Here is a 13,533-nt window from a genome sequence, read left to right as displayed (position 1 = left end):
TCCAGTGCTTAACCACCCTGAGAGTTAGGAACTTGTTCCTAATGTCCAACCTAAACCTCCCTTGTTGCAGTTTTAAGGCCATTGCTTTTTGTCATAATAACATAAGAACGGCCATACTGGGTCAGACCAAAGGTCCATCTAGCTCAGTGTCCTGTCTGCCGACAGTGGCTAGTGCCACATGCCTCAGAGAAAGTGAGCACATCACGTAATTATCAGGTGATTCCTCCCTTGTCATCCATTTCCAGACAAATAGAGGCTAGGGACACCATTCCTGCCCATGATGGACCTAACTCCATGAATTTATCTAGCTCTTTTTTGAACCTTATTAAAGTCCTAGATTTCACATCATCTGGCGAGGAGTTCCACAGGTTGACTGTGCACTGCATGAAGAAAAACTTCCTTTTGTTTGTTTTAAACTGCTACCTATTAATTTCATTTGGTGATCCCCTAGTTCTTATGGGAACAAGTACATAACTTTTCCTTATTCACTTTTTCCATACCAGTCATGATTTTATTACCTCTATCATATCCTCCCTTAAAGTCTCCTCTTTTCTAAGCTGAAAAGTCCAAGTCTTTTTAATCTCTCTTCATATGGGACCCAGTCCAACCCCCTAATCATTTTTGTTACCCTTTTCTGAACTTTTTCCAATGCCAATGTATCTTTTTTGAGATGAGGCGACCACATCTGTACGCAGTATTCAAGATGTGGGTGTTCCATGGTTTTATGGAGAGGCAAGAAGATATTTTCTGTCTTATTCTCTCTCCCTTTTTTAATGACTCCTGACGTTGTTTGCTTTTTTGCCTGCCGCTGCACACTGAGTGGACATCTTCAGAGAACTATCCTCAATGACAACAAGATCTCTCTCTTGAGTAGCTGTAGCTAAATTAGTCCCCATCATTGTCCTATCATCAGACGTCAAGGAGAACAATTTTTCTCCCTCCTCCTTGTGACACTCTTTTAGGTACTTGCAAACTGCTCTCATGTCCCCGCTCAGACTTCTCTTTTCCAGGCTAAACAAACCCAGTTCCTTCAGTCTTCCCTCACAGCTCATGTTCTCTAGGTCTTCGATCATTTCTCTTGCTCTTCTCTGGACCCTCTCCAGTTTGTCCCCGTGCCCAGAGCTGGATCCCGTGGCCCAGCGGAGGCCTGGTCAGCGCGGAGCCTCGCAGAGTGAGGGCGTTGCAGCCGTGTCCTGCTGCGGCGTTGCATGGCCGAGGGGATGCGCCGTGGCAGTGGCCAGCGCAGCCCACGGTGGCTGGATGACATCACGCCTCTTTGGGAGGACCTCAGAGCACCAGGCCATGGGCTCTGGTGACATCATTGGGGTGCCATGGCAACACCACGTGCTGCCCCCCGCCCTTTCCCCGGGCTGACCGCACTCTCCTCGGGAGGCGGTGACGTCCCCTTTAAGATAAGACCCTCCCTTTTCCTCCTCTCATCCACCAGCCAATCAGGACACGCAAACCCGCGCGCCAATCCCCTCCTCGCGCCAGCCCTCCCCCAGAGGGCAGCGTCCGGCAAGCGGCGTGGGCTCTGGCCAATCAGGAGTGGAAAGGAGAGGAGGGGCGGGTTCACCTCCGCCCGCTCAAGGGGCGGTGCCAGTTGCCAGGGGAACGCGCCCTCCGGGGACGGAGGGGGTTGTGCCCGGATGTGGCCGGGTCCTAATATGGTGGCGGCGGCTGTGGCGGCGGAGTGAGCGCGAGCCCGCCCCGCCCCGCCCGGGCAGGTGAGCGCGGGGGAGGGGCGTTCGGGTTTGGGGGTGAAAGGGGAGGGGCGTAGTTGGGGGATGTGGGAGGGGGAGCGTGGGGGGGATGTGGGGGTCCGGGGGGGCTGGTGGAGGGAGAGCTGAGTAGTTGAAGGTATGGGGCTGTGTGGAGGAGGTGTGGAGGGGGTGCTTGTTGGGATGGGTGAGGGGGTGTAGGGGGGTGTGGGGAGGGGAGGGGGTGGGGGCTGGGGGGGTGGGCTTGGAGGGGATGGGTTGATGGGGCTGTGGGGGGGGGGGTGTAGTTGGGGGATGTGGGGAGGGGGAGCGTGGGGGGGAGGGGGTGTGTGGGGGTGGGGAGGGGGGGAGCTGGGGGGGGGGGGTGGGGGGGGGGCTGATGGAGGGAGAGCGGAGTAGTTGAAGGCATGGGGCTGTGGGGGGGGCTGTGGGGGGGGCTGGTTGGGATGGGTGGGGGGGGCGTAGTTGGGGGATGTGGGGGTCCGGGGGGGCTGGTGGAGGGAGAGCTGAGTAGTTGAAGGTATGGGGCTGTGTGGAGGAGGTGTGGAGGGGGTGCTTGTTGGGATGGGTGAGGGGGGTGTAGTTGGGGGATGTGGGGAGGGGGAGCGTGGGGGGGATGTGGGGGTCTGGGGGGGTGGGCTGATGGAGGGAGAGCTGAGTAGTTGAAGGCATGGGGCTGTGTGGGAGGAGGCGTGGAGGGGGTGCTGGTTGGGATGGGTGGGGGGATGTGGGGAGAGGGGCGTGGGGCTATGTGGGTTGGTATGGGTCGGGGGGAGGGCTTGGGAGATGAATGGTGTGGGGGCACAGGGAGAGAGTGGAGAGGAGGTGTGTGGGGTGGGGGGGATTGAGGGCTGTGGAGGGGGGAGCTGAGGAGTTGGAGGCACGTGGAGCCCTTGAAGGCATGGGGCTCAGAGGTGGGAGCTGTGTGTCTGAGTCGTGCAAATCTGGATGGTGTTCACACAGCAGGAGATGCCCATTTTTGTATCCAAGTAGGGCTCTGTGTGGGGGAGTTGGGTGCATGTGATGGGAGGGGAAAGCTGGGGCAGAGGAGACTCTGGAGGTGAGAAGAGGTAAGTGAGGGGGTTACTGAAGAGCTAAATGAGGTGACTGGGTATTGGAAAGGACTGTATGTGTGAGTGGCTGGTGAACGTTGAGGTACTTGGGGCAGGAATCATAAAAGGTTGTAGGGGTGGAAATCTAGAGATCAGGGTGCAGGTCAGTGGCGGAGAGGCCCCTGGGTGCTCTGATGGTGGGTGAGCTAGCAAGGCTCAGGGGAGACTGGAGGGTGTTGGTAGATTGGATTGGGGGGGAGGAATATCAGGACTCTGGTATGTAATAAGCTGCTGCGAGGGGTGTGCAGGAATGTTCCAAACGATACACATCATACCAAATATCTACGCCAATCATATAGCATCTATAGTCGCCACTGCTGCTTGTGTGGCAGGGAACTGCAGAGAAACCCCTTGTGCTTGTGCAGGACCCTGAGGCTCTCAAAATGCCTAGAGTTGGGTAAGAATTCCCTTCTCTGCCGAGATGCAGTGACTGGTCTGTGTGCTGAGTTTGCTGTTGCTCTGATCCGCAGACAACATGTAGTGAGTACAGTACTTTAAAGTACCCTCTGCAGCTTTGCATATTCCACACCATCGCTAGATTTCCCCATGCAGTCAAATCTCACCTAGCTGAATGAGTAGAGGGAGATGTGGAAAAGAATACATGGGGGATTATGCTGTTGAGAGGTGTTACTCAAAATTTCCATCTACAGTACCAGAGACAAAGTAACCAAGGTCCCAACAAAATGAGTGCTATTTGCCCTGAAAGGTTAGGCTGGCGTTTTCCCTGGTGGGGAAAATTCAAACAGGGAGAATAGGTAAAATGGGACTGTTACTGCTACAGGGCTACAGAAACATTCTAATATGAAAGCTTCCAAGCCCCCAGATGGCTTGCTGGAGTGTTTTTGTACAAATCGGCCCTTTTCCTCTATGTTTGGTAACTGTGGTATGTGTGACAGTCTCTGGGAACAGCTGTCTCTGTTAGGCGATTCTAAGCTTCAATTAACCTGAGTGGAGATGCTACTAATTACTTCACTTTTAATTTACACTTGAGAGCAAGATTTGGCCTGCAAACACTGGGAAGTATTTTTATTTAGGAAATAAATATATAAACATTAGTGCCCTAGACAGGGTAACCAAGAGAAAGAGCTTAACTTTTCCTGTGTCGACCCACTTATCAGCAGGTGTGCTCTTGGCTACTTTGGCCATCACCATTGCTTTTTATGACTAATTTGTCAGAGTGAACAGTCTCCTGGTTTGTAACTCGGTCCATGCTGATAACTAATGCACATCTCTGGCTGGCAGGTGCTACTGCAGACTGAGGGTGCTTTGGCGTAGCAATTACAACCACACGATGGTGGGATGGAGATGGAATCCAGCTGTTCATGCTAATGCCACATAGTTCTTGCAGTTAGAACAAGCAGATCATAAGAACACGTTAATTGAATTGTTAATTGGTTGCTTGACTAATAGCATCCTTTCTTTCTAAATATTTCTATTTTGAATACTAATTCTGAGCACTTTCATTGCCTTTCTCCTGCTCAAGGAGCTCTGTAAATCCCAACTCCTTTGGAAGGGAGTGGTTTATGTAAATTGATGGTTGTGTTGAATCATGGAGAGCTTAAGGCTTATATTTTTCCACAGGGACCTTTGGTTTTGGGTGTCCAATGAGAGATGCTTTGGGCTGGATTTCCAGAGATGGTGGGTTCTATGGGATCTGTGAATATTCAGTGTCTGAAACTAGGTACTCAAAATTCAGCTTGCCACCAACATTGTACAGCAGGACACTAGAAAGCCTTATCTCCCGACTCTGTCCTCTGGCCACTATCTTATGTTATCTCTCACATACATCCAGTGCCAGGGAAAGGTGCTGCGTTGACAGCCATGGATGCAGAGCTCCCCCTCTTTATCTTGGGACAATACAGACAGCAGCAGGGTAAGCTTTCTCTTCTGCCCGCATGCCACAGCCCTGATCTGATGGCTAAAACCCTGGAGATCTGCAGCTGTCTGTATCCATGTTGGCAAAGACAGTTGTTTTGTTTACAATTTTTGTGGACTGGGTGCAGATCCAAATTCTTGAATCCAGACAGGGCACTGGCACGGATGTGGATACATATACAAGGTGGGGTGCAGATTCCAGGTAGGATACAAGTTAATTTCCGTGAGTGCAGTTGCAATTTTTTGAATCCTCACAGGGCTCTGTTGACGCCATTTCTCCCACTGGGAATGGGAAATGTTCCCTGGAACGGTCAGCCTTTGGCAGAGGGGTGGCAGCCTCTGCTGAGATTGAGGAATGTGAAAGGTTAAGTGGTGGGAGCTAGAGCAGCTCCTCGCCTGCCGTGGACAGGGGCTGCTCATCTTTAACCAGTTAACCCATATGTGGGATTTTGCATCCCTACCGAAATTGCCAGCCATGCAGGTAGCTGGTCCCAGCTCTAGTGGCAGATCTTATCAGATGGGACCCACTTGTTGATTTAAATTTATTACCAGCGGACAGTGGCTGTACTGGGGTTAAGCTGATTACTAAGTAAAGTCTAGGCTGGCACTTTACTGTGCTGTAACTTTCTGGCTCAGAGGTGTGACAACACACCCCTGCCAGCTCCCTGAATGCAGCAAGTTACAGCACTGTAAAGCGCCAGTGTGAGCCATGCTACTGTGCTGGGAGCTACTCACTCCCCTTGCGGGAGTTGTTTCTATAGAGAGCTGGGAGAGCATTGCCATGGTTGCACTTAAAACTCTTAAGTATAAACGAAGCCTTATAGAGAAGCAGATGCTCTTGATCCTATTTATCAGTTTCTGATGCCCAGATCCACAAAGGAGACTTCCATTGGAAGTTAACCTATGGCATTCTGGGCCTGCATTACGTTTCAGCAGGGAAGGGCCATAGCAAAGCTTGAAAAACTGGGATTACTGCAATTTCAAGGGGGCAAAAAGGTGGAGCTTAGCAAAAATCAGCAAGATGCTCTCCAGGGTTTGCAAGTTGACATAGGCAGCATCAGTCAACCACAGGGCATTTGAAAATATTTGTTGTTTGTTGAAAATAACTAGCTGTAAAGGGCGACTTACGGAAGAGACAAATGACCTCAGTAGCTTTGAAAAACACTTTTAATACAAAAGCCTCAAAGACTCAGAAGTCACTTGTTGCCAGTAAAAACATTAACTAATCCTGGCGCCCCCTTTTTAAGGAAAGCACTTTCCTTTCTGATAAAGAAAGAAACCTGTTAGCTGAGTATATTGATTGTCCTTTGCATCTTGCAAATTCGATTGGGGAAAGTTTTCTTGAAACCATGAATAACTTGAATGGATAAATAGAAACGTGCATGGAAGCATGCAAAAAGCCCCATAAGACTTAGATTTTTTGATGGCTGGGTATGTGGCTGGAATAATATCCATTTTTAAGTAACATGACACACCATAGAACTGTCCCAAGGTTTGGATGTATCTGTTTCTGGAATAGCCATGAGAGGACATCTTAGCATGCAGTTTCAGTCAGTAGCTCCCTACAGGGTAGAAATAAATCCTCTTCAGGGAAGTGTCATTCAAAAAGCCTTGTTGTGAGGTGGAGTTGTAGCTGTGTTGGTCCCAGGATATTAGACCAACTTCTGTTGGGGAACGAGACACAAACTTGTGAACCACACCGATCAACAGAAATTTACATCTAGTGTAAATAGACACAGGGTGAGGGAAGGTGTATATAACACAAGCAAGTGAACAATGGTAGGAGAGGAGAAGATGCTGTTTTCTCATGGCCTGCATTCACAGGGGCAGAAAGGAGCCCTGAGACATGCTTGTGACGATTCCCCCGCCCATGGTTTATGAAATGGACTCATGGACACGAATATACATAAGTCAAAGGTGGTTTGAGTGAATTATTTCATGTAACCCATCGATCTTCATGATCTGCTTGTTCTGTTTTTCTTACTCTGTTGTATGTATCATTTGTGTGTGTAAAATTAGACACATGTAGTGGGGAATACTTGTGAGTTTCAAATGTGTGAATGGGAGACATGGAGGGTGTTACCTGCAACTTCTAAATGAGCCACTGTTAAAAAATCTTTTGTCCTTAAGTGCGAGCAGCCGTTGGTAAGGAGTGGCCTCAACTCCTTAACAAAAGGAATAGGAAAGTAGAGGCCTGGGTCTTTTGGCTGGGCTGCACCTGAAGGAAGAGGCCAGGGACCCCAGGATGTGGAAGAAAGCCCTGGTTTGGAGGGGTAGCTGGAAAAAGGGTTTTAGGGTGAGTTTAAGTTTGTACTGAGGTTTCAATGTAGAATTATCAAGTGGTTTTGTTTCTTTTCATTTGTAACCTACTTTGCTCTGCCTACTTTCACTTAAATCCTACTGCTTCAACTTAATAAAAGCATTTTTATTTTCTATCAAACCCAGTGTAAGCGATTGTTACCTGGTGGGGCAACCAGTGTGCACATTCCCCCTTTCATTGTTAAAGGGGGCTTACCTAATTCTTTGGGGTTTGATCCCATCTGGGGAGTGCTCTCTCAGGAGGCTGGGCCCTAAACTGCACTCTCCTTGGACCTGAAGTGGTTCTCAGTGGGGGCAGGGACCTCAGCTCAGGGCCTTGGCTGGGGGAGACCAGATGAGCTGGCCCAGCAGGACCGGGCGGTGAGGAGCCCCAGAGAGCAGGAAGGCGAGTGGCAGTGGCCATGTCAGCACCCCAGGAAGCCCCCCTGAGGAGTCGTCTGTGACCGCACCCCATCACAATACTATTTTAACAGGAGAAGGAATTGTAGGGTAGAACCAACTAAACAAGTGACTTACGGCAATGTATGTATTGAAAGGAATGGTGGCTTTTAAGCCATAGCAAGGTCACGAGGGTTTGAATGCTTGGGTTCTAGTCCAAGTTCTTTCTGGGAGCGTGGTCTAGTAGTTGGAGCAAGTGAGTCTGAATTGGAACGACTGGGTTCTCTTTTTGGTTCTGCTAATGAATGAGTTTGACTGCGGGTATGCATTAGAAAAAACGTTCCCTCTTCCCCTTTCTACAAAATAGGGATAGTTCTTAGACCCTACTATGGTGCTGTAAGTTATCACTTTTGATGTACTTCGTGGCTTTTATCTGACGCATTTTTTTTCATTTGGAAAAAAAGTTCTGCAACCCAGTTGCTGTTGGGTTTGTAACTGTTCAATTGATCCATTTTAAAAAAATGGAGTTTGACAGAATTTGATTGGTTGTCTCTGCCTAATCGATCAGCGATGATTAGCAGCTCTGAAGGAGTTCTGCAGTATCTAGGTACAGTTAAGGAATGCTAGGAGAAGTCCTGGGGCCTGTGGTACACAGGTCAGACTAGATAATCCCTTCTGCTCTGTAATTGATGGATCAAGCAAGGGGGTTGTATACCTAGCCATGTGCTTCCTTGCATTTGTTTGTGGTCTCTTCTTGAATGTTAGTTTCATGCTTGTTTTAAGTTTGCCCTCATATCACCACTCCCTCCCCTGATTTAAAAAGTAAAGTTGGTTTCATTTGTTGAAAGCAGGATTATGATGGTAACTGACTCAAATACATGATCATTAATCAGCAATGGACAAGCTAGGCTAGTGAGTGGGCCGCAGGAATGGCCCTCTTTCATCTCAGTAGGCTGTAGGATTGTTGTAATCAAGATGGTCTCCCTGGGTAGAGTAGCTTTGCTCACTGCACTTTGTACCTAGAATTTGAAAAGATGTGCCGATTGAACCCAAGCAGCGCTTTGAATGCAGAGGGAGCCCACCGCTTACAGTCAGCATTGAGTGCAATCGGCACGCACCTCACTTCACCACCCTTGTACTTTTGTAATACCGCTAGGAGGGAAAAACTACATGGATAGAAACCAGTGCAATCCGGCAACCCTGCGCATGGGCAACAGTAAACAAAATGTCTCCTTGGCCCCACACAGAACCCTGACAGGTTGCTCACTGCTGTCATAAACTAGGGATGTTAAAATGTGTGTAATTAACTATGGAACCACTGAAAATGTCAGCAGTTACATGTGGGACAGCATGTGCGCATGGGGAGCCGGCTTTTAAGCCTGTTCTCTGCACGTACCAGGAGCCTTCGTGTATCCATGATCCTTAACTGATGAGCCCGGGCTCAGCAGTTAACCTTGCACATGGTTACACTTTCACATCCCTATGAGAAACCATGGCCTAAATTTGTGCTGCTGCTCGCTTTTATGTTTGGCAGGAAACCAACCACTGGAGGCAGGTCCCAGGGAAGATAGCAGTGAGATTTATGATCAGTGTCCACCACTTGCATTACACTTTACTTCCATTGAGTGGAAATGCATGCTCTTCTTTCTCCCCTTCCCCCGCCATGTTTGTTCCAGCACCCAGATGTTTGTCAGATACTAGTACTTTGTTTGCGTGTGTTTGGATGAAGATTGTTTTTGCTAACGCTTATCAATTCCACCAGAAGGAAACTCTTAAAAATAAATAAAAAATCACTAGGCTTTCACTCCACAGGTGGTCCCGTTTCATTCCTTAGAACTGCTTTGTGGAACTGCTGATTTCCATGGCTGGCTGACCTCATGATTTTGCAGTTTGTTTGTTTGCAGGTGTGTCTCTGATGACTAGATGGTGCAACGTTTTCTTTTATGCTTGCCTGTTGAAGAGTGTTCTTGCTTTCTTCTTGTTCAAGGTCTTTAGCCGCTTGTCTCATCTCTTATTTCCTGCCAGGATACATGCAAACTTAAAGCGTAGATTTTTTGAGGTCACAGTGGTCCCTTCTGTGATCTATGCTATGCAGGAGATCACACTGGAAAATAATCAGAACATCGCTGTGTGATTCTGGTGTCTAATACTCTAATTTGACTACAAGCTGTTGTATCTGTCTTTCTCAATATTGACATAAAGACTCTCAAGTGATGAGAATGTACTGCATCCTGTGGTAATCTGCTCTGGTGGCTAGTCTCCACTAATGTTAATTTAAAAAAAAATCCAGTTTGAATTCTGCTGATTTCAGTTTCTAGCTGTTGGCTGCTCTTGCGCCTTTGCTGGATTAAAAAGCCCAGTATCTGATATCTTCTCCCCACATAGGTTCTTGTAGACTAGGGGCAAGTTACTGCTAAAGCTCTCCCTGACTTTCCTTTCCCTGCCATTCCAGTTGTTTTTCAGTGGTAACTCATGAGGGGAATTGCTGCTTTCCCAGTTAGTCACGTGAGGGTGAAGGAGCCCTCCCAGCACTCAACACTGTGCTTATCACATTGGTTTGTTTTTAATAGTATAACAAGACTCCTAGGCACCCATACGTTTATTTAGGAATAGCACACTTATCTGGTGTTGATCAGGCTCTTGGGGCAGAGGCCTGGAGGTGTGGAGGGTGCAGGAGTCAGGGTTGCGGGAGTGAGGAGGGGTTCTGAGCAGAGGACTTTGTGTGTAGCAGGTGCTTCCCCCCTCCCCACACCCCCCCAAGATTCCTATCAGGGCTATTAGCTCTTCCCCTTCCTGTCAGGGAGTGAGAGCAAAGTGCACAGCTTGTCTGTCCTCTGCATCCAGAGTGAGCAATGAACTGTGCACTTACCCTTCATCAGGGAGCATGGGGAAACAGGGACATTGCTGGCTGTAGGAATCTGGGGAGTGGGAGCTTCAGCAACCCCCCCCATGCCCTCTCTGAAGGGCACTTGGGTGGGGGAAGCTCGGGGTTGGGGCAGTCCCAGATGGATGGGGGGGAGGTGCCCCCCCATGAGCCCTTTTCACTCAATTTGCCTGGTGATTCTGTCTCTTCCGTATGGTTTTATGAGAAGCCATTCTGTTCTTGGAACATCCCATTTTCCTGGCACAACCAAACCCTGACCTTGCTCTTAAGTTATGATCAGAGAGAGCTGAATACTACATTTGGTGGTCTTCGCACTTAGCATTTAGGAGGACTTCTTGAACAGGCAGACTCACTCCCTTATATATATATAATGTGTGTGTATATGTGAAGGTAATAATCAGAGAGGGATTAGCCCCATCTCACCTCACTGCTGAAACCATAGAGTGCTTTATGACCAAATAGACCTTGTTCTGGTGCCCTGACCAGCTGAGGGCCAAGACCTGAGAGAGGTAGGTGAGAGGAATTAGCTGGCATGGACTTGTGCACAAGTCGACTTATAAAGGAGAGGTGGCTCTCAGAGGCGTATGGTCATCAGAGTAGAGCAGTGGTCTCCAACCTTTTTCCGCCCAAGATCACTTTTTAAATGACAGACCAAGCCAAGATCTACCGCCCCACCCTTTCTATTCTCCTCCTCTCCGTCACTTGCTATCCCCAATCCTTATACTGCTACTTTTTCTTTTTTCTTTCAATTCTTCTGTAGGAAGAGGTTTTTCCAACACTTGGCCTGTCTAGACTGGACCAAATGTCAGAAGAACCCCTTCTTTTGGAAGCCACCTTATTCTTCATGGAAAGAGGAATATGGGGGTGGCTGAAAGAGCATGTTTGCTCTTCCACTAAAAAAAGCGGAAGAACAAACGCATCCCTGGATGCAGGAGAGTGTTTCTGGGATATTTCCAGAATCCTGAAAAACTCCTGCAGTCTAGCTGTACCCTTGCTGGGTTGAGACAGGATGTGTAGGCTCTGGGGTGGGAATGAGGGATTTGGGTGTGGGAAGGGGTGAGAGGTGCAAGCTCTGGGAGGAAATCTGGATGCAGGAGGAGGTGTAGAAGGGGATGCTGGCTTGGGGAGGGGGCTCCAGGCTGGGCAGTGTTGGGGTACTAAGCAAGCCATAGGCTTATGGATGTGAGGGTGCAGGAGTTTGGGTTGGGGTATGTGAAGGGCTCAGGGCAGGGGGTTCCAGTGTATGATAGGCTCAGATCTAGGACCTGGGAGAAGGGGGAGTGCAGGAGTGGTTGTGGCCAGATGGGGGTTTGTTGGCCAGGCTTCATTTTTAAATAAAATACTATGTCAAACACAAAGTTTCTGCATTGTCTTTATTTATGAGAAGGGCAGGGAACCTGTCTTGAGTCAGGGGTCACTGACCCACAGAAAAATCAGTTGATCAGGGGACATGGTACTGGGGAAGGGTGCTAGTGGGTGCTGGGGCAGGGAACAGGGTGTCGAGAGGGCAGGGGACAGGTTTCTGCAGAAGGTGGGCAGGGAAACAGTTCTGTGGCTGGGGACAGGGGAGAGGGAGCAGGAGGCAGGGGACAAGGTTCGGAGGGCAGGGGAGAGGGAACAGGGTTTGGGGGCAGGGTGCCAGTGGGGGCAGGGAGTCCCCCACACTAGCCTCAGAGGGAAGCCTCTGTTGCGTGCTCCCTTTGGGGCTGACCCCACGGAGGAAGGAAGCTCCATCGTGTGCCTCTGCCGGATCTGACTCCCTCCACCCGCCAGAGCAGGGAAGCCTGCGCACGCAACCTCTCGGGGCCGACCACCTCCCGCTCCATTGCGCGCCCCCTCTGGGCCTGACTCCCCCCCTCCCCCGCACTCTGGGGACTTACCCGGTAAGTTCCCGGAACCCCAAGGAGCTGGGGCAAGGAAGCATATAGCTCATTTCTGGAACCCCCAGAAGTTACGCACAGCTGTAGGACTTCTGTCCACCCCACGAGAAGCTGCTACTACCTCCATTGTTGCTCGAGGTAGGTAGTGGGACTTCTTGGGAGTGGGGGGAAATGGGTGGGGGGGGCAGAACGCCTCAGGATTGACCAGTCGATCGCGATTGACTGGTTGGTGACCATGGGACTAAAGGCTTCTGCTGGCCTCGGAATGTATGAATCTGCTGCAGGCTGAGTCTCTGGTGCGCACACAGATGGTGTGCAATAATTGATCCCCTACATTGGGTGTTACTCTGGGCTCCTAATGAAAACTAACTTAAGCCCTGAAGCAGGAGGCTGGATAGCCCTTACATTCATTGGCATTAACGGTGAGTGCAGAATGCACGTGTATATGCCTAATATGCTTCCCTGTGAATTCCAAGGGAAGGGTTGTTTTCTTGTTTCTTTTTTCCCCACCTCTTCAGATGAATAATTTGGGAGTAGGTGGGTGGCACAGCAGGGTGGAGTTGGACAAGGAAGTTTATTTTTACATTGCAATCAGGAACTGTTTTCTGAAGAGCCTTCTGTTGTCTATTGTCAGCTCTTGAAGAACGCTCTCTTCTCCCAATTTCCACTACTTTGTTTGAGAGAAGTGTTAGTTATGTGTACCACATGGATTTATGCCTGGATGTGTCCAGAACAGTCGTATTTTTCTGCACCCTCAGATGCATCTTCCTACTTAAAGAGAATCTGGCAGCCTCAATCACCCTCCTTCAGGATTTAGCTTTTGGGTTGGCTTCTTTCTTTCTTTTTTCTACCCACCCGATCATTGCTCCAGTTTGGCTCAAAGCGCTGACCTTGCTGTGCTGTTTCATGCTCCATCTTAGTATCTTTCCTCTTTATTAGAAGCCATAATTCTTTATGTGGTTGCTGGGGAGTTGAGGAACTTCCTGGCTGTGCTGCATAATTACAAGATTTCTTCTAGGTTTGTTGTGTTGCCAATCTCTGGTCAGCCTGCCTAGAAAGGAAGAAGTTAAACTCGATCCCGTTGAATGAAGATCTAGGAGTGTAAGGGCTCTCCTGGATCATGTAGTATCCTGTTCATAAGCTTCTCAGGGATGCTATTTCTGTACTTCAGTTTTATCTGTGCATGTAATTTGGGCACATGACTTTGGCTCCGATCTTGAAAGCAGCTTTGAATCTTTAACTTCCACTGAGGTCAGGGAGTGGCAGCTACTCCACACCCCTGAGGCCCAGGATTCACTGAGCAGGGCGAGAGGGTAACATTCTAGAGCCCTGTCTACATCTCTGCTTTCTCCATCGCCATTACC

General features: G+C 49.2%; 1 protein-coding gene across 1 annotated transcript in view; it reads left to right on the top strand.

The window, feature by feature from the left end:
* The first annotated feature begins 1,587 nt into the window (after positions 1-1,587).
* PAK4 (p21 (RAC1) activated kinase 4) overlaps positions 1,588-13,533 on the top strand; it is a 93,654-nt gene continuing 81,708 nt past the window's right edge. Inside the window, exon 1 of the mRNA XM_075917211.2 lies at positions 1,588-1,727. The gene's annotated coding sequence lies outside the window, so the exon portion shown is untranslated. The remainder of the gene's footprint in view (positions 1,728-13,533) is intronic.

Source organism: Pelodiscus sinensis, chromosome 18, assembly GCF_052426305.1.
Source record: "Pelodiscus sinensis isolate ZL-2025 chromosome 18, ASM5242630v1, whole genome shotgun sequence".
NCBI lineage: Eukaryota > Metazoa > Chordata > Testudines > Trionychidae > Pelodiscus > Pelodiscus sinensis.
The sequence above is the reverse complement of the archived record's forward strand: the minus strand, read 5'-3'. Positions and strand labels throughout refer to the sequence as shown.